Raw genomic sequence first — 21422 nt, forward strand, 5'->3', positions numbered from 1 at the left:
TAGCTATCTGCTAGCAGATTACTGACTAATCCGTGAGTTTTGCACGCAATGCATGATTTCCAAGAGCAGTAACAAACAGTGTTCCACGCGATGCTGTGTTTGCCCGTATTTTCTTCAAAACAACGTATAATAAAGAAATTGTTAGTTTCGGGTTTTTCGAGCAGGTGACACTATAATCACATGTTAAAACTGCTCCATGACGTCATAAATCAATTAGCAAGTTGAATGTAATTCGTATAAGGATAACCTATCGCGATTAACCAATTCTGGTCTCCTTCACAGCTGTCCGTCAGATGCCCTTAAGTAGAGCTATTCGAGCCATTTTCTAGTCTTTATCTCGCTTAAAAGGATCCAAACTACCCAAAACTTTGCATACCAGTCGAATATTACGCTGGATGCTGTACCCGATGCTTAATAATATGTTGCGAAGCTCGAGCATGTGTAGAAGACAAAATCTGGTGAAGAAAGAAGTTTCACTGTCCTCTTAAGTTTTACCTTGGGTATGATTTGAAAGTTATCTTCCCCCCCCCCCCCGGGGCGGGTACTCCCTTATATGACCAATACGGGGATGTGCCGCTGGGCAGGGTGTGGTTTTTGTCCTTTTTGTCCTAAACAGGGTTTGTATTTTAGGAATTTTTTGCCCTAAACAGGGTCAGGGTTTCAAACCCTCAGCGCCTCACCTCTACCCAAATTTCGGTCAAGAGAGTAGCTCATTCTGTCTTGTATTGGTCGAGTAACCCCCCCCCCCCCCCCCCTCTCAGCCCCCCACTGGGTCTTTCCCCTGCACAAGTAAGTTTTCAAAGGTAATATTACCTTTAATTTGTGTCTATAAGTGACTTTTATTACATTTGTGACCAGGTATTACATTTGCCTTCAACAGGCCGAGGCCAAACGTCGAACTTTTCATGACACGAACCAAACCCTAATTTGGATCGACCTAAATTCAGTTAAGATCGTCTGTTGGGTCATACGTCGAACCAATCAACTAAATCAGATCAGTGCGGGATTAATTTTCTCCCGAATGAGGCTAGAAATACATATCATACGAACTTTTAATTTATAAGTTTAGTTTGTTACTTGTGAAGATCGATCGCGGAGATCTTCAGACGTTCGATCCGTCTGAAGCAGACGAATAGATAGAACGTGTTAAACGATCCACACTCATTCAGTTTAGTTAAGCTGAGCCAGACGTGGATTTTTTCATGAACTTAACTCAATAAGTTTGGTTCGTCTCATGAAAAGTTTGAAGTTCGCCCAAGACCCTGAAAAGTGCTCCTCACTGTGTATCGTTTGCCGACACGAAGATCTAACGTTGATCTAAGGGAGGGGTGACTGAGTTCACCATACAGTAAAAAAATTACCAGAGGTCTAGACCTTCTGGGGAGCAAAGCTCTACGGGTAAATAGCAAAGCTTAACTAGCCGAGCTAACTAAAATGGAGACACTGAATTAAGTTCTTAGTGTATTTATACCAGTTATACGTGAGCAAACAACTAAACTGTGTGACAGGAAAATGGCTCACAGTCAGGGCCAAAGTTACGACAAACTTTCAGATAAAAGGTGTCGACAAGAGAAATTAGAAAACTTGATGGTAAAAACACCGTCGGGAACGCGAATAAGCCCTCGGCTATGAAAAAGCAATCCTATGCATATCAAAAACACGAGTAAATGTAAAACTGCAACATATTTTAAAAACTGATTCAACCTAGTAACTGAATACATTGGGGAATCTGACTCCAGTATTAGAATGGAGACCTTTCTCGGCGGTAACTTTAAACAATATAAAAACTACAACTATGTAAATAATAAAAGCGTAAAAAACTAAATCAAATTGCCAATAGGCACGTCTAAAGTGCCTCTGTCACATATGGTATAACAATGGTAATAAAAATTTACTACTGACTCCTGGTGTTCTTCAGGTGACTCTTGAACTAAAAGTTGCAAGTGCACAAGCTGTGCACACGACTAGTCGTAATATGGCACAAACATTTATCTTTGAACTACGAAAAGATTTAACTTATTATTATTGTCCCCAATTAGCTAAACCAATCGACACTTAATTAAAGTTCAGATTTCATTCTAATTTTTCTCGACCATTCTCGAAAAATAGACACCCCGGAAAGCTTCATTGTACTTCTTTTTTCACCATAAAAGTTAGAACGCTTCATTCCGTCGAAGGAGGTGAAGCCCTCTCCCGATGATCGCTCGATACTAAATGACATTCTCGCTAAAACTCATAGTAGAATGACGATGACTATCCAATTTTCCCGGTTCGCGCGCGCGCACTATTTAGACTACTTAGTATTGGGAAAATCTCGTTCTCGTCCTCGTCTCAGAATCTAAATCTCTCTGATGATAAAAACAAGGTACGCAAATATTCCTCGGCTATGAAAGAGCAATCCTACGCATATAAAAGAGACGAGTAAATGTAAAACTACAACATATTTTAAAAAATTATTCAACCTAGTAACTGAATACATTGGCGAATCTGACTCCAGTATTAGAATGGAGACCTTTCTAGGCAGTAACTTTAAACAATCTACCATTAGAATAAAAACTACAAAGATGTTAATAATAAAAGCGTAAAAAACTAATTAAATTGCTAATAGGCACGTCTCAAGTGCCTCTGTCACATATGGTATAACTTGGTATGACAATGGAAATAAAAATTTACTACTGATTTTTGATGTTCTTCAGGTGACTATTGATCAAGTTGCAAGTGCACAAAATGTGCACACGACTGGTCTTAAAATAAGCTATGGAAATTACACTAATCTTTGGAGTACGAAAACATTTAACTTATTATTATTACTACTTAGTATTGGGAAAATCTCGTTCTCGTTGTCGCCCTCGGGGTCTTAAAATCTAAAGCTCTCTTATAAGAGCATCATTCTCTCTTCCCCATTACGAGTTTCCAAGATTGAGAGGAACGCTCGTCTTCATTGTAACACAAAGAAATTGAGTTCAGCTTCAGATAAATCGGAACTGCTTTACCGCATGCTGCACCTATACAACACAAACAGCAAATAGCAACGTTAGAAAGCTAGCACAAGTAAAGGATACTGATTCCTACCTGTACAGTCTACACGACGGACACCTCTGTAAAACGGACACCTAGAGTTGGCCCCTGCCTTTCTTTACTGTCTTTACTTGACTCTCTAAAAGACAGACACCTCCCTCAGACGAACACTTAATGCCGGTCCCAAAATTGTCCTTCTCAGAGGGAGGTGACATGAAATACAATATTTTGACGATGTACCTAAAAATCTCTTAGAGCAATGGGCAACAAGCCTGCGTACCAAGCGTTTCCCTGCGGTTTCGGAGCAAAGAATGAGGAACGAGAAAAAAAAATGGTGTGAATAAAAGAGCGGGGATCAGGGGGGTGGGGAAGAAATGTAAGGTCTCACTCGACCAAACCCGAAAATCCCGTTCCTCGGTCTTTCTTTGCTCCAAAACCAAACGGAATCGCTTGCCACGCAGGCTAGGGGGTAACACTAAACTGGTTACTTCATCCTATCATTAGCATTATTGCAGTTTTAGTCAACTCGCTCTGAGATGGACACTTTTGGACCCATAACCTGACGTGTACCGTGTAACTTTCATAATTAATAGTCATATTGCCCTATGCAACAGCGTTTCCTGGATCAACTTATTTTTAGCATCATTTTGAGCACTTTTTCCCGTGATAATGGAGGCACGATGTCGTATGCGTGCGGATCCATAATACGATAATTACAAAAACAAGAAGAATTAAAATGGTTTCAAAACATCAGAAACACTATTTTCTAGTCTCCAGATTTTGATACCTAATTTGTAAGACTTATTTGATATTCAAAATCCGCGGTAAAATCGATCTCAAAATAAACTGGTCTGTGAAAATGCCGTTTCATTGGCACAAGGGAGTTGCTCGCTCCGTAACATGGGATCCTGGAAATGTAAAGAAATCAAGAGACTTGAAAGAAATGTTCTCGTTTCAGGCCAAATTCAGAGTCGTTTGTGTTGAACTTGACCTGTGATATGCAGCAGACTGATGCTAATTGGCACCTGTTGAGTTCGTTGTGATATAAAACGACATAAATAATTGCTAGTATAATTCATCCCAAAATACCTTGCTATTTATTAGATGCCTTCAAACTCAAGCGTTACGTCATCGCCAATGAGAACAAATGGCGCCCAGTACTTCACTGCGCTAAAGCGGTCAGATTCTCTCAAGGATTTTATGGCTTTATTCAGGGCCTCACTGGCACTTCGTCCATGAACGAAGTGTTGGTAGAAAACTTTCATGAACTCCATAGTAGCTTTGTCGTCAATCGCCCACAGGGACACCAGAACAGCACGAGCACCAGCACCCAAAAATGCCCGTGCAATGCCGACCACACCCTCAGATTTGACTTCTCCCCGGGCACTGTGACAACAACTAAGTACCACAAGTCTTGCCCTTATCTGCGCCTTTAAAACATCTTTCATCGTTAAGAGATAGTCCTCCTTGTCTGGAATGGGGGATGAACGCGTTGTGTTTGGAGCCAAAGCGATTTCTCCTGTTTCCATTTTACCGTGAGCAGCAATGTGCACTAAAGCAACCGTGGAGATACGTGTTAAGACTTTATCTTTAGTTGCCTGCTTTCCAACGAGAGGTTCCGTTTGAAGTATTTCCCAATCATCTGCACTTCCTTTTCGGCCCACTCTAACTGCTCTGGCGTCATTCCTTCATAAACTACCTCCTGTACCCACGGATCGCCGACGAGAAGGGCGCCAGTCTTGCTGTGCCAATCTGCTGGACAATTTTGGATTAGTCGCAGACTAGAAAGGGAGGGAAGAAGACGAATTCTAAAAGTGTCGCAGAGGTACTTTGATCCCAAGTTCATGAAAGCAGCATAAGGCGCCAAACACAGAGGTCCTTGTGGGACAATCACAACCTCATCGCCCTGGAGTAAGTCTCTTATAGGGTCTATAACAACATTGTACCATGTTTGTAATGACGTTGTCTCAAAATATGAAGGATGAGACTTTGACTTACTGTATCTTTCTTCTGCTAACTTTTTATCGCTTGGGTTCCTTAACGAACGATCCTCACAATTAACATCAGCTCTCACTCCTATTTCTTCACGTGCAGTCTCCAATAGAGACTGTAAATAGGTTGTGACGGAAATATCAATCTCAGTTCTTCTAGTTTTGATTTCATTTCCTTTCTCGTTCACTCAGAGAACTATTCCTCCCTCGCTGATACCCATGAAAGCTGTATTTGGTGGTAAGTAACTAGGAAAGTCGTTTGGTCTTGCAGAAAGTGTTCCTATTTCTGGTCGTAGCCCTTTAAGGCCATACTTGAACTCCAGAAGATCATTTAAAGCTTGCGCACGTCCTTTATCAGCAGTTAAAAGTGCCTCGATGACTGTACCTCCCTTAAACTGCAGCTCCCATACCCTCGAAATAATACGATCATACGTATTCCCAAAGCTAATCTTCCATTCGTCATTAGATAAGAGATTTCCCCTGATGTGGTCGAAGGCTATAACACTCTTCTTATAATACTGAACGGCTTTCTGGAATTCTCCAACACTGTGATAGGCGTCGCCAAGATTACAGTTCGCTATTCCTTCTCCTGCCCTCTGACCTAATTCTCTGGATATTTTGAGGTTTCGTTCAAGGTAATCTATGGCTTTCTGGAAATTTCCAAGACTGTTATAAGCGTTACCAAGATTACCGTACGCTATTCCTTCTCCTGCCCTGTCTCCCACTTTTTTCGAAATTTTGAGGTGTCGTTCATGGTGCTCAATAGCTTTCTGGAAATTTCCAAGACCGTAATAGTCGTTGCCAAGCTGAGCATCCGCTCTTCCTTCCCCTGCCCTGTCTCCCACTTCTTTGGAAATCTTGAGGTATTGTTCATGAAACTCAATGGCTTTCTGGAAGTCTCCAAGATATTGATAGTTGTTGCCAAGATTACCATACGCTTTTCCTTTTCTTGTCCTGTCTCCAACCTCTTTCAAAATTTTAAGGTGTCGTTCATGGTACTCTATGGCTTTCTGAAAATCTCCAAGCCTGTAATAGTCGTTACCAAGATTACCATACGCTTTTCCTTCTCCTGCCCTGTCTCCAACCTCTTTCGAAATTTTGAGGTGTCGTTCATGGTACTCTATGGCTTTCTGAAAATCTCCAAGACTGTAATAGTCGTTACCGAGATTACAGTACGTATTTCCTTTCCCTACTCTGTCTCCCACTTCTTTCGAAATTTTGAGGTCTCGTTCGTGGTACTGTATGGCTTTCTGGAACTCTCCAAGACTGTAATAGGCGTTGCCAAGATTACCGTACGCTTTTCCTTCTCCTGCCATGTTTCCCACTGCTTTCGAAATTTTGAGGTGTCGTTCATGGTACTCTATGGCTTTCCGGAAATCTCCAAGACTATAATAGTCGTTGCCCATATTACAGTACGCTCCTCCTTCTCCTGCCCTGTCTCCCACTTCTTTCGAAATTTTTAGGGCTCGTTCATGGTACTCTATGGCTTTCTGGAAATCTCCAACACTGTCATAGGCGTTGCCAAGATTACCGTACGCTCTTCCTTCTCCTGCCCTGTCTCCCACTTCTTTCGAAATTCTGAGGTCTCGTTCACCGTACTCTATGACTTTCTGGAAATCTCCAAGACTGTTATAGGCGTTTCCAAGATTACAGTACGCTTTTGCTTCTCCTGCCCTGTCTCCCACTTCTTTCGAAATTTTGAGGTGTAGTTCATGGTATTCTATGGCTTTCTGGAAATCTCCAAGACTGTCGTAGGCGTTGCCAAGATTACAGTACGCTTTTGCTTCTCCTGCCCTGTCTCCCACCTCTTTCCAAATTTTGAGGTGTCGTTCATGGTATTCTAGGGCTTTCTGGAACTCTCCAATACTGTTATAGGCGTTGCCGAGATTACAGTATGCTCCCCCTTCTCCTGCCCTGTCTGCCACTTCTTTCGAAATTTTCAGGTTTCGTTCAAGGCACTCTATGGCTTTCTGGAAATCTCCAAGACTGTTATAGGCGTTGCCAAGATTACAGTACGCTCTTCCTTCTGCTGCTCTGTTTCCTACTTCTTTCGAGATTTCGAGGTGTCGTTCATGGTACTCTATGGCTTTCTGGAAATCTCCAAGACCGTGATAGGCGTTGCCAAGATTACAGTACGCTCTTCCTTCTCCTGCCCTCTCTCCCAGTTCTTTCAAATTTTTGAGGTATCGATTATGGTACTCTATAGCTTTCTGGAAATCTCCAATACTGTGGTAGGCGTTGCCAAGACTGCAGTATTCGTTTGCCTCTATACCCCTGTCTCCCACTTCTTGTCCTTTCTCCGCCATTTTAACGAAAAGGTGCGGATATGATAGTTGTGGCCGGTTGAAAAATTTCTTTTAGCCCTCGGACACTTTTTGCTTCATTGGGTATTTCAGCTCACTTCCTAAAAAAAGGTATAAATATTTTGTGATTTCATTTTCAGGTTTATGCAATTTTTCGTAAAAAAGCTAGCTCAGGATGAAGTGAAATACAATATAAAGCGAGAATATTTGAGTTTTAGCAAGATATTATATGCCGTTTAAAGAATGAACAAGAGCATATACACGACCGCAAGGTTATTGAACGCTTTCAATCTCTGATATAGAACAACTCATTCTTGCACTAATATTTAGATGTGGGGTTATTTTGGTCTAAAATATTGGACGTCAATTTATTAGGTATAAAGCCACTCATTAAACATTAATTTATTTTTACTATTCATTCAAAATGTTTCTAAGTTCTGAACGAGATTATCCCCTCGTAGACTTTCTTCAAACCTTTGGCCTTTCTCCAGGAGCGTCGCTTTGATATGCGCACATACGCTCGTGCGTACAGCTGAAATTTTGAAAAAAAAAATTATACTGAGAGCATTTTTATCATTAAATCGTGACAAAAAAATTAGGGATGATTGATAAATCTTTCGCATTTTATTGGTGTATTTGCCCGTCCCCTTTGCTCATAATTCTTTTAACGGCGTCACTGCTTTCCCCTTTTTTCCAGTAAATACTGTACACTATCGATGACACTAGAGATGTAAATTATATTTCCCTCGCATTTATTTACTGAAAATGTTCTGCGGAAAACGCAGGAAATGGCATTTCTGAGCCCAAAAATTTGAAAAATTTTCTGCGGTAGCATGCTTACAGACCTCCCTAATACTTCTGACCCACTACACCCCTGATTTCCAGTTGTATAGAGCGTTTTCACATGACGTCACGGCGGCCATATTGGTGTTCCAAAACAATGAAATGACGGCCATGTTGGTGTACCAAGAAAATCTTCTGGGAGTTTAACTCTTTTCTCATGTAAATGATTTCTTTTCTTCCAATTAATTAGCATAGATACTGGCCACGGGAGTGAAAACGCTCTATTAGACCTGAGTTGCACGTCGATTACTGTGATTACCATTGCACGTAATTCATTTGTGCGATGTCATGTTGTTGAAATAAGTCGAAATATTTACTAAGTCTACTTATTATTATGCAAGGTTTGGAAATATTTTTCGTATAGCCTCATAAAATTTCACACAAATAGTTAATATGAATATTCTATACAGGCATGCATAATAAACGTATGAGGCTTCAAGAACCGAGTGCCATCTCGGAGAACGATCGCTGCGAAAAGTCCTGTCATCTGAGCGATACTGGCGATCGTATTCTGTGAACACAAAAGGGAGTTCTAGAGTAAATGCAGTCAATTTTTATTGGCTAGATTTAACATGTTAATATGCCTACCTCATAAAACGATGGTCTTGATACTTGTAATTCGCAACAATTCCCCGAATAATTCGCTTGATTTCACACGAAAAAAGGGTGTACAAGGGAATCACACTTAAGACAAGGTTTAATACACTTCGTCTTTCCTTAACAAATTAAAACTTTGCAAAAAAGAAAGATGAACTACTCTGCGTGGCAGGCGATAGGGTTTTTTTTATAACTTTGATCAAATTACGTCAGCAAAAAGTGACGTGAGTGCTTCCACAAATATACTAACTTGCAAAAAGCAGTCATCTGGAAAATTTTTAAAAAAAAAACTACAGGGGAATGGAACTATGAGTGTCACATATAGGACCCAAAACGCAGTAACCAATACTTTTCGTAACTAAAAGTCAAAAACGAACCTTACAACATGTGTTGTGCTAGGCCTATGTCACGGTGTTTTTACCGACCTTTATACCATAAAATTTCGAAAATAAACCTCGGGGCTTATATTTTTCAAAGGCCCTTTTTGAGAGACTTATTTTTAGAGGGGCTAATATTCGGAGAGGCTTATCTACGGAGGGAGATTTGCGTTTCAAAATCGATTGGGCTAGCCTTATAGTTGGAAGGAAATTTACCGTTTTTGCTTCGTCTTACTTTATACTTGAGGGCAATTTTGCAAGTGTAGCCCCCCCGGGGGGACTTATATTTGGAGGGGCGAATTAACAGAGGGTTTTTTGCGTTACCGGTTTGGGGGGCTTATATTTGAAGGGGGTTATACTTGGAGAAGCTTATTTTCGGAATTTTACAGTATCTTAACTTAAGTTTTTAATAGAGCAATTTATCCCGCGTATGTAGGCTCTGCTCCGTCGTTAGGCGTATTCAAAACTGAAAGCGTTAGGGGGAAAATGAAAACTAATTTTATAAACGTCGTTATATGACCAAAAAAAGCATTTTCAGGTCTGTAGGTTTTGCTGACTGGTTTGTGAGACTTGATTGAAAATGATGTGGTCTGTGAAATCGCCGTGACGGAAGTACATGGAAGTTGCTGGCTCCACGACAGTGTTATAGGCTCCTGTGTGGAATCTTCCGAGGAGAAAGTTGACCTGCGACTTCCTCTTTTTCTCCGAACACAGGGCCGGATATCGTGTGTACGGACGTGATTTGGAGTAAAGTGTTGCAGGTCTACGTGTGCTGTCGTTTGCGGGGAGCCGGGCTCTAACTTTCTCACGTGGAGTTGGTAGGTTCTGCTGGATCCGTTGTCCCCAGTCTTTTAATGTAACTCCACTGGTACAGGTCGCCTCATGGAAGGGAATCCGCATTCCGGAATCCGAGAAGTCTTGCCTGTGGAATCCAGAATCATGGCCTTTGAAATCTGGAATCTCAATAACAATTAAAGTCCAGTATCCAAGTCCTGCATCAGAGATCAGACTGGAATTCAGTGCCTGGAATCTGGGATCCATGACGTGGAATCTGAATACAAGACAATCTTGGATTCCCTTACATTTGAGTGGAGTACGCGCCTTTCAAGGGAAATTAAATATTTTGGGGCACTTCAATTGCTGGCTTCAATTTCCCCTTGAAACCTAACGTTCTCTCCTGGTCACAAAGTATTTGTTCTTTTTACTTCCACCCTCTTTCTCCAACTCCATCATGAAGTCAGTTGCCAATTCCATGCTACTTGTCGCAGTGTTGATTGTATGTGTTCACCGTAAATGATCTAATAAACGCCTGCGGGGTGTTTATTTTATTTTGAGGGTTCAAGAGGGGGGCAAATCTCAACATCGGTGTCAGAATCCTTGCTTAGGATCATTTTTGTCCTCATTAGTCTTTCCTTACTTTGACCACAACATTGAACAAGTTACAATGTGCTAACCCTTATTAATTAGCAAGAAATTGAGTAAATTTAAATGATTTTGCGCTTTTTTTGGCCAATTTCTTGTAAGACAGGGGGCGTTTATTAGAGAGGGGCTACTTATACAAACTTAACGTTGCGGAGGGGCGTTTATTAAATAAGAGGCGCTTGAAAGGGAAGGTAAAGGAGATTTCGCGCCCAAATTTCCTTTACTTTCCTTTTGGAACGTTTACCACGCACGCTAGCAGGTAACCGGGAAAATAATAGTTTTATCAAAGGAAACTCCCAAGTATTTCGATTTTGCAGCGATAAGTGAATGTAGAAAGCTAAACCACTGAAACAACAAAACTGCTGACAACCATTAAAACTCAAAAACATGTCATCGCGGGTAACCCAGCTAGTTATGCGCATGCGTTGAAGCCTGTGGAAAGAGCAATAGAGGCCAAAACATTTGTTGTATGGTCGATAATAAATGACAACTTTGTGCTGCAAAACTAGACAAAATTGTTAAATATGGAAGCAGTTTTGTATTTTCAAAAGACCCTGAAAAAGGAAGGCCGTGCCTTCCGAAGTATTGGTAACAACAATTATTATATTCCCGAATGTAAAATCAGCCTTGCTTCTTTTGCTCCATATTTTAATTTATAGCTGATTAGATCGTTGAAATATTTAGGACGCAGACCAGCTATTTAGTAACGTTGGTCCTTGCAACCGAAATAGAATTTAAACTGGATTTGGCTTAACACGTGGAAGAAATTTATGCTCGTAATGACGAATATTTATGCCGAAATTACGCTGGCACAATCTCTAGAAACACTAGCTGTTAACCCTTTAAACCCTAAGATCAAAATTTGAAATCTCATTTGTTGCCCCTATTCATTTCCTACGGAAGTAGTGGGGAGAAGTTGATAAAATATCAAGCAAATTCATCTTGTGTGATCATGTCCGTAATTCTCATGACCACTCTGTGTTGCAAAGCATTAATATTACAAGGATAAATTGGATGTTGATCACTCTTAGGGCTTAAAGAGTTAAATAAAGGTAAGTCGAATGTACCATAATATGTTTATTGAATTATAGAACAGGATAAAGGGCTCACAGTTAGGGCCAAATTTATCACAAGCGTTCAGAAAAAACTAGGTGTCGACAATAGAAACCAGAAAACTGATGGTAAAAACAACCTTCGAAAACAATTCTCGGCTATGAACTACCAATCCTACGCATATAAAAAAGACGAGTAAATGTAAAACTACAACATATTAAACTGATTAAACCTGGTAACTGAACAGGGAATTTGACTCCAGTATAAGAATGGAGACCTTTCTAGGCAGTAACTTTGAACAATCTGCCAATAGAAATAAAACTCAGGAAACCTATGTCAATAATAAGAGCGTAAAAACTACATTAAATTGCCAATAGACATGTCTAAAGTGCCCGATCACATATGGTATAACAATGGATATATAGATTGACTACTGATTCCTGATGTTTTAGAAAAAACGTACGCGAATAATCCTCGGCTATGAATTTCCTACGCGTATCAAAAAGACGAGTAAATGTAAAACTACCATATATTTAACCGATTAAACCTAGTAACTGAACAGGGAATTTGACTCCTGTATAAGAATGGAGACCTCTCTAGGCAGTAACTTTGAACAACTGCCAATAGCCAATAAAACTTAGTATAACTAGGTCAATAATAAAAGCGTAAAAACCACATTAAATTGCCAATAGACAAGTCTAAAATGCCCGATCACATATGGTATAACAATGGATATATAGATTGACTACTAATTCCTGATGTTTTAGAAAAAACGTACGCGAATAATCTCCGGCTATGAAATAGCCATCCTACGCATAGACGAGTAAATGCAAAACCACAACATAATAAACTGATTCAACCTAGTAACTGAACAGGGAATTTGACTCCAGTATTAAAATGGAAACCTTGCTAGACAATAACTTTCAACATACTGCCAATAGAAAAAAAACTGCAACTATGTAAATAATAAAAGCGTAAAAACTATATTAAATAGGCTAATTCCGAGTTCCATCAGGCCTCTGTTTCAAAACGAGGGTAGGTGTTCAGCCTTTGATAGGGAAATAATTTTTCATTCTCATGCAAAGGAAACTCATTTTCACAAGAAAGGTTGTGCACCTAGCCTCATTTTGAAACTGAGGGTTTTTGGAACTCGGAAGTGGCCTATTGCCAATAGAGACGCGTCTCAAGCGCCTTTGTCACATATGGCATAACATTATCGAAATACAAATTGACTACTCAATTGATTCCTGATGTTCCTCAGGTGACTATTAAACAAGTTGCAAGTGCGCATGCTCTAGCTTTGCACACGACTGATAAGTCGTCGTAAAATAAGCTACGAAAACTACACGCACTAATCACTGGACTACGAAAAGATATAACTTATCATTGTCCCCAGTTAGCTTGAATTAGCAAACAAATTGACACTTAATTAAAGTTGTTTAGTTATGTTATTTAATAGAGAGCTTTAGATTTGAGAGGATGGTTACGAGAACGACATTTCAATTTAAGTTCCTCGCCTATTCTTTAAAAATAGAGATCCCGGAAAGCTTTATTGTACTTTTTTCACCACAAAAGTTAGAAAGCTTATTTGCGTTGAAGGAGGTGAAGCCCTCTCCCGATCGCTCATAAATGGCATTATATTCGCGCTAAAACTCGTGGTAAAATAGCATTCACATTGTCCCGTCAAAATGACGTCGGTTCGCGCTCGCGCACTAGTTAGCATTGGGAAAATCTCGTCCTCGTCTTAGAATCTAAAGCTTTCTGATGGTAAAAACCACGTACGCGAAAAATCTTCGGCTGTGAAATAACCATCTTAAGCATATCAAACAGACGAGTAAATGTAAAACTTCAACATTTTAACAATAGAAATAAAACTACAACTATGTTAATATTAATAAAACTGTAAAAAATATAATTGCCAATAGACACGTCTCAAGTGCCTCTGTCACATATGGTATAATAATGGAAATACAAATTGACTACTGATTCCTGATGTTCCTCAGGGCACTACGGAACAAGTTGCAAGTGCGCATGCACAAACTGTGCACACGACTGACTAGTCGTAAAATAAGCTACGAAACTTTACTATTCTTTGGACTACGAAAAGATTAAAACTTGTTATTATTGTCCCCAATTAGCTTGTATAAGTTAAACAAATTGACACTAAATTAAAGTTCTTATGTTACGTTGCTTAATAAAAGCATCATTGTGTCTTCCTCATTAAGAGTTCCTATCCTTGAGAGGAACGCTCCACCTCGTAATTGTGAGGCAAAGAAACTGAGTTCAACTTCAAATAAACAGGAACTGCTTCGCTGCCTTCGTCTTTGTAATCTTGATGCAGTACCTATAAAACACAAACAACAAATAGCAACGTTAGAAAGCGAACAGAAATAAAGAATACATTCAACTTCCTCCCAGACGGACACTTTTGGGACCGAAACTAAGTGTCCGTCTTAGAGAGAGTCAAATAAAGACATTAAAGAAAGACAGGGACCAACTCTAGGTGTCCGTTCTACAGAGGTGTCCGTCTTAGTAATTAAGTCACGATTGGTCGACTGTCAGTTAAGCCATGATGTTACTGGTTATAAGGACTCGAAATGCCATTGGCACCTTTTGATCCTTGTATTTCACTGTTTAACTAAATAACAGTCCTTTATTGTTAGCCCAATTGTCGGTTGTCCACCCATTGTCTCGTAGTTAGTTTTGCCCGAGTCCGTCAGTGTACTCCAATGCTGTCAACCTGTGATTGGTAGATTGATGTTAAGTGGCACCGTCTGATCATGAGTTTATTGCCTTATAAAATAAATGGCAAAAATAATATGATCGAAGGTTTAAACACACCCAGAAATACCTTTCTAGTTATTTGATGCCCTCAAACTCAAGCGTCACGTCATCACCAATGAGAACAAACGGCGCCCAGTACTTCACTGCACTAAAGCGGTCAGATTCTCTCATGGATTTCATGGCTTTATTCAGGGCCTCACTAGCACTTCTTCCATTGACTAGTTGTTGGTAGAAAAATTCCATGAACTCCATAGTAGCTTCGTCGTCAATCGCCCACAGGGACACCAGAACAGAACGAGCACCGGCACCCAAAAATGCCCTTGCGATGCCGACCACACCCTCAGCTTTGACCTCTCCCCGGGCGCTATGACAGCAACTAAGTACCACAAGCCTCGCCCTAATCTGAGCGTTTAAAACATCTTTCATAGTTAAGAGATAGTCCTCCTTGTCTGGAATCTGGGATGAACGTGTTGTGTTTGGGGCCAAAACAATTTCTCCTGTTTCCATACTGCCGTGAGCAGCAATGTGCACCAAACCAACCGAGGAGATACGTCTTAAAACTTCATTTTTCGTTGCCTGCTTTCCAACGAGAGGTTCAGTTTGAAGTATTTCCCCAATCATCTGCACTTCCTTTTCGGCCCACTCTAACTGCTTTGGCGTTATTCCTTCATAAACTACCTCCTGTACCCACGGATCGCCGACGAGAAGGGCACCAGTCTTACTGTGCCAATGTGCTGGACAATTTTGGATTAATTGCAGACTAGAAAGTGAGGGAAGCAGACGAATTCTTAACGTTTCGCAGAGGTATTTAGATTTCAAGTCCATGAAAGCAGAATATGGCGCCAAACACAGAGGTCCTTGTGGAACAATCACAACTTCATCGCCATGGAGTAAGTCTCTTATAGGGTCTATAACAACACTATAAAATGTTTGTAATGACTTTGTCTCAAAACATGAGGAAAGAGACCTTGGCTTACTGGATCTTTCTTCCGCTAACTTTGTATCGCTTGGGTTTCTCAATGAGCGATCTTCACAATTAACATCAGCTCTCACACCTATTTCTTTACGTGTAGTTTCCAAAAGAGACTCAAAATAGGTTGTGACGGAGACATCGATCTTGCTTCTTCTAGTTTTTATTTCTTTTCCTTTCTCGTTCACCCAGAGAACTATTCCTCCCTCGCTGATACCTATGAATGCTGTATTTGGTGCTAAGTAACTAGCAAAGTCACTTGGTCTTGCATAACGTGATTTTATTTCTGGGCGTAGCCCTTTAAGGCCATACTTGAACTCCAGGAGATCATTTAAAGCCTCTGCACGTCCTCGATCAGCAGTTAAAAGTGCCCCGATGACCTTACCATCCGTAAGCTGCAGCTCCCATAACCTCGAATTAATATCATTATACGTATTCCCAAGGCTAATTTTCAATTCGTCATTAGATATGAGATTTTCCCTGATGTCGTCAAAGGCTCTAACACCGTTCTTATAATGCTGGAAGGCTTTCCCGAAATCTCCAAGACTGTGATAGGCGTTACCAAGATTACAGTACGCTCTTCCTTTTCCTGCCCTGTCCCCCACTTGCTTTGAAATCTTGAGGTGTCGTTCATGGTACTCTATGGCTTTCTGAACATCTCCAAGACTGTAATAGGCGTTGCCAAGACTTCCGTACACTCCTCCTTCTCCTGCCCTGTCTCCCACTCCTTTCGAAATTTTGAGGTGTCTTTCATGGTACTTTTTAGCTTTCTGCAAGTCTCCAAGACTGTTAAAGGAGTTGCCAAGATTACCGTACGCTCTTCCCTCTCCTGTCCTGTCTCCCACTTGTTTCGAAATTTTGAGTGCTCGTTCATGGTACTCTGTAGCTTTCTGGAAATCTCCAAGACTGTGATAGGCGTTGCCAAAATTACCATACGCTCTTTCTTCTCCTGCCTTGTCTCCCACTTCTTTCGAAATGCTGAGGTGTCGTTCATGGTACTCTATGGCTTTCTGGAAATCTCCAAGACTGTGATAGGTATTGCCAAGATTACCGTACGCTTTTCCTTCTCCTGCCCTGTCTCCCATTTCTTTCGAAATTTTGAGTACTCGTTCATGGTACTCTATAGCTTTCTGAAAATCTCCAAGACTGTCATAGGCGTTGCCAAGATTACCGTACGCTCTTCCTTCTCCTGCCCTGTCGCCCACGTCTTTCAAAATTTTGAGGTCTCGTTCATGGTACTTTATAGCTTTCTGAAAATCTCCAAGACTGTAATAGACGTTGCCAAGATTACCGTACGCTCTTCCTTTTTCTGCCCTGTCTCCTGTTTCCCTGCATATTTTGAGGTGTCGTTCGTGGTACTCTATGGCTTTCTGTAATTCTCCAAGACTGTGATAGGCGTTGCCAAGATTACCGTACGCTCTTCCTTCTCCTGCCCTGTCTTCCTCTTCTTTCGAAATTTTGAGGCGTCGTTGCTGGTACTCTATCGCTTTCTGGAAATCTCCAAGACTGTAATAGGAATTGCCGAGATTACCGTACGCTCCTCCTTCTCCTTCCCTGTCTCCCATTTCTTTCGAAATTTCGAGTGCTCTTTCATGGTACTCTATAGCTTTCTGGAAATCTCCAAGACTGTAGTAGGCGTTGCCAAGATTACCGTACGCTTTTCTTTCTCCTGCCCTGTATCCCAGTTCTTTCGAAGTTTTGAGGTCTCGATTGTGGTTTTCTATAGCTTTCTCGAAATCTCCAAGACCGTGGTAAGCGTTTGCCCTGCCTCCTTCTTCTCTGGCAATTTTGCGGTACATTTCAAGGTAGTGTGCGGCGTTCTTGAAATCTTTAATGTTGTCACAGGAGTCTGCCACTTCCTGTCTTTTCTCCGCCATTTAAACAATAATGTGCAGACTTGATAGTTGGGTCAGGTTTAAAAAATTGTTTTATTTCTCAGACACTTTTTTTGTTAGCTTGGGTATTTCAGCTCTCCCTGAAAAAAAGTGTTTAATATTTTGTGGTTTCATTTCATGGTTTATGCCAGTTTTTGCAGAAAGTTATAGTAACGTATGATGAAGTGAAATAAAATATAAATTGAGAATATCTAAATCTTATATTAGAGTGATGTTACTTGAGCCGTACGCCGGTGAAACAGATAATAACTGCTTGCGCAAAATAGCTACAAGTAAAAAGAAGACGATGGAATTAGTGCATAATAGCGCGTAGTATTCCACTACCTTTTTCACGGCATAGGCTAAAACCAGGACTGGACCATGGACTCTGGACTGGACTCTGGACTCTGTGTGCAGAATTACGTAGATCGAGGAGGGTGTTATCAGCCGAGGTGGATAACATTCTCCGAGATCTGTACAATTCTTAGCATCCTATGAAAGCCTAATTCAATAATTGTTTTACTTTCATTTAAAAGTTTTCTAAGTTCTGAACGAGATTACCTCCTCGTAGACTTTCAAACCTCTGGCCTTTTTGATTTTCCAGTTGGAGTGACACCTCAGGTAAGCCCTGAGTTGCAGGTCGATTACCCTGCGATTACCGCTGCCCGTAATTTATTTGTGCTTTTATATATAACGTCAAAATTAGTCGAAAATATGTACTAAGGCCTTGTCCACACGTATCCGTATTCGTTTGAAAACGCAACATTTTTTCGCCGTATTCAAAAAAATTCGCGTACGCTCGTAGCGTTTTCGCATCGCTTTCGCCCTTCCATACGTATACGATGAATCGATTTGAAAACGATAACTTATCCGACTGCGCCGTATGTGTTCGCTATTAGCTGCTATTTTGAGCCCGCGAAATAATAAATTGGCCGGCCATCTTTGTTTTTCTTTGGTGTGGGTTTATATTGTTGTGACGTTTTTCAAAGTCGCAGAAACAGATTAAAATGTCAGAATCAGGGCAAAAACAAAGTCAAACTGAAGGGAGATCCAACCTTCTGCCTCTTGACACCGGTAACGAAAGTAACCTGACAATCGTTCTGCCGCCTCCTGGAATAATCAGCTTGAAGAATTAAGAAAGCTAAATTTGCTTGAAAACAAGTAATTGTGTTAGAAATAAGCCCGCCAAGTATAAAAGACAAGAAACGGGGAAGCGCCAGTCCGCTATCTTGAATAAGTTTCTAATATTGCGCGGAGTGGAGTGGAACTGATAGTCTGTCCTCAGCGTTTCGAAAAGTTCCGTTTTCGTCTGTACACACATACACGCGAAAACAGCGTTTTTAAAAAGTTCCACTCTGGAGAGCGTTTTAAAAAAGTGTGGACGGAAGCCGTACCCGTAAAGAAAAAATTGCGTTTTCAAATGAAAACGGATACGTGTGGACAGGGCCTAAGTCTACTTGTTATAATGCTAAGTCTACTTATTATTACCCCAGGGCGGTACTCATAAGAATTCTTGTTAGAGGTGTGCCGCCCGGTTCTCTAATCCTGACCCTATTTCACACCAAAAATGTCATTTTTCACACCCGTTTCCAGACCTGGGGCCCGTTTCTCGAAACGCCCAAGACAAATTCTAAAACTGCAAAACCCTGTTGAATAATAGCACAGTTCCTGGCGCACAAACCAGTCAATTTTGCTTCGTTAGCTGATAGTTTCATTGTATCATTTTCAAAATTATTGAAACTTTGATCTCGAATGGAAACGCAGCAAAAATAAACAGCTTTTCGAAAAAAAAGGTTTCTTAAAATCCATTTCGAATTTGCATATTCTCTTTCTTTCTTACTCATTTGGAACTGAAAAGATAAATACGTTCATACGCTTCCGTAGTTCCCTAGGAAACCATACCCGATTCCAGACCAAAGTGGGCAAAATGTATACTCGTTTTCAGACCAAAACGGCGCAAAACCCTACCCTTTGGATATCTATATAGTTTATATAAGGAAGTACCTCCCCGCGACAATTTCACACAAGTAGTTAATATGAATAGTCTAAAATGCGCATGAAAAATAACGTATTAGGCTAAACCGCAAAAATTTGGTTCCATGAACCGTGTGCGATCGAGAACGATTGCTAAAAAAGTCCTGCCGTCTGAGCAATAGTGGCGTTTGTAGTCCGCCAACGCATACTACACGAGTTCTAGAGTAAATGCAGTTAATTTTAATTTGCTACTACATGTTATACCTACCTTATTTGAACGATGATCTTGATACATGCAATTCGCAACAATTTCCCGAATGATTAGCTTGATTTCACACGACGATAAGGTCTACAAGGAAACCACATTTAAGACAAGTTTTACACGTCGTTTTTCCTTCAAAAAATAAACTGGACGTCCACAAAACTAACCTTAAAAAGCTTCGACAATCATCCACTTTGCAAAAGAGAAAGATGAACTAGCTTGCGTGGTAGGCGATAGGGTTTTTTTCCCTTCTTTTGTTTTACAACTTTGATCAAATTACGTCAGCAAAAAGTGACCCGAGTCTTTTCCAAAGCAGCCATCTGGAAAAATTAACAACCCATAGGGGAAATTAAACTATGAGTGTCACATTAAGGACCCCAAAACACAATAATTATAAACTAGTAATAGCTGACTCTACAGCTGCCCCCACTCTGTATATTGTCGGTCAATAGTATTCTTGCTCGTTGATTAGCTCTTTAAAATATACCCGTCCAATTCATGATGAAGATTTTCACACATATTCCGTACAAAAGGTGAGATAAAACTGAACAGGAAACGCAAGGTTCCATGCACTGTTTCTGTTCGATTTACACAGCTTTGATCAAAACATTCTCAGTTTCGAGAATAGTTTATTCTAAACCATAAGAAAAGATTTAATTAGAAGTTAAATTTTTCGCTATTTCTCTTTCACTTTTTACATTCAGTTCATTTTATTTGCCAGAAAGTAAGCCTTAGAAATGAAAAAGACGTTCGATCAATTCACGCTCGCGCATTCTAGTCTCATTTTAAACTTTATAGCCGAAGGCCACCTGTGAGCAGTGAATAATTAAGTCAGCACAGAATTTGATTGTCGGCGAATTTTAAGCGTCCATCGTTCTGCTAGTGATAAGCTAGCCGTTGTTCACTCGCCTTGCTTGTTTGGGGCTGAGTCTTATTTCGGTCAAAGAGAGAGAAAGAGTGCCTGGCAAGGTTTCCAATCAAAGAATTGTGAACTCGTGTCTGGCAAACTCTCCAAGTGTTTATATATATATACACAGTTATACGCACCCAAGGGTGGCGTAGTGGTGAGAGCGCTCGCCTCCCACCAATGTGGCCCGGGTTTTCAACTCCCGGCGTTGACGCCATATGCGGGTTGAGTTTGTTGTTGGTTCTCTCCCTTGCTCCGAGAGGTTTTTCTCCGAGTACTCCGGTTTTCCCCTCTCCTCAAAAACTAACACTTCCAAATTCCAATTCGATCTGGAACGCACGGACATGTTTAAACGAGTTCATATGAACTTCTAAGTGCTTCGTGGGTAAAAAAGCAATTTACATTTTTTTTTGCACCCTATGACTTCATCTGCGCTTAACGAGTGTCTTTTGGTCCATAACTTTCAAAACAACTGCTCCACAGAATGTCACTGATAACACGTAACGCAAAAGAGTATCGAGGAGATGATGACTGCATAATAAATGTCACAAAATCTACCTAAGGGGTCCTCGGGATTTTCGGTCTTTGTTACGTCATCCTAACCATTTGGTACTTGCGGGCGCAAACAATAGAAACGTCATCATTACCTACCGATTCCTCGCGGCCCTGTTCAAGAAAATCGAGACTTTTTCTGGCATACCGACTGTATGTTTCAACTGTAAGTACTTTCCTTAATATACGCGCGAGTTACTAAGGTGCCTCCCCGGGATTTCGCCTTCTGGGCGAAATCCCTGCGGGGGCAACAACACTTTTCGTAACTAAAAGGCTAAAACGAATTTTACAACATGTGTTGTACATGTTAGGTCTATGTCACGGCGTTTTGATGGACCTGTCATCTTTACATACATTTTAGAGTACTTTTTTCCGCGAAAATTTAAGCTCTGTTCCGTCGTTGGGCGTTTTCAAAAGCGTAAGCGGTGGGATAAAATGAAAACTAAAAATTGTTATAAGGCCAGAAATAGCATTTTCAGGTCTGTAGTTTTGCTG

At 40.6% G+C, this 21422-nt stretch overlaps 1 pseudogene; it reads right to left on the bottom strand.

Annotated features, from left to right (window-relative positions):
• Positions 1-2886: 2886 nt before the first annotated feature.
• LOC140922489 (uncharacterized) overlaps positions 2887-21422 on the bottom strand; it is a 52574-nt pseudogene continuing 34038 nt past the window's right edge.

The sequence above is a fragment of the Porites lutea genome, chromosome 13, assembly GCF_958299795.1.
Source record: "Porites lutea chromosome 13, jaPorLute2.1, whole genome shotgun sequence".
In the NCBI taxonomy this organism is placed as follows: Eukaryota; Metazoa; Cnidaria; class Anthozoa; order Scleractinia; family Poritidae; genus Porites; species Porites lutea.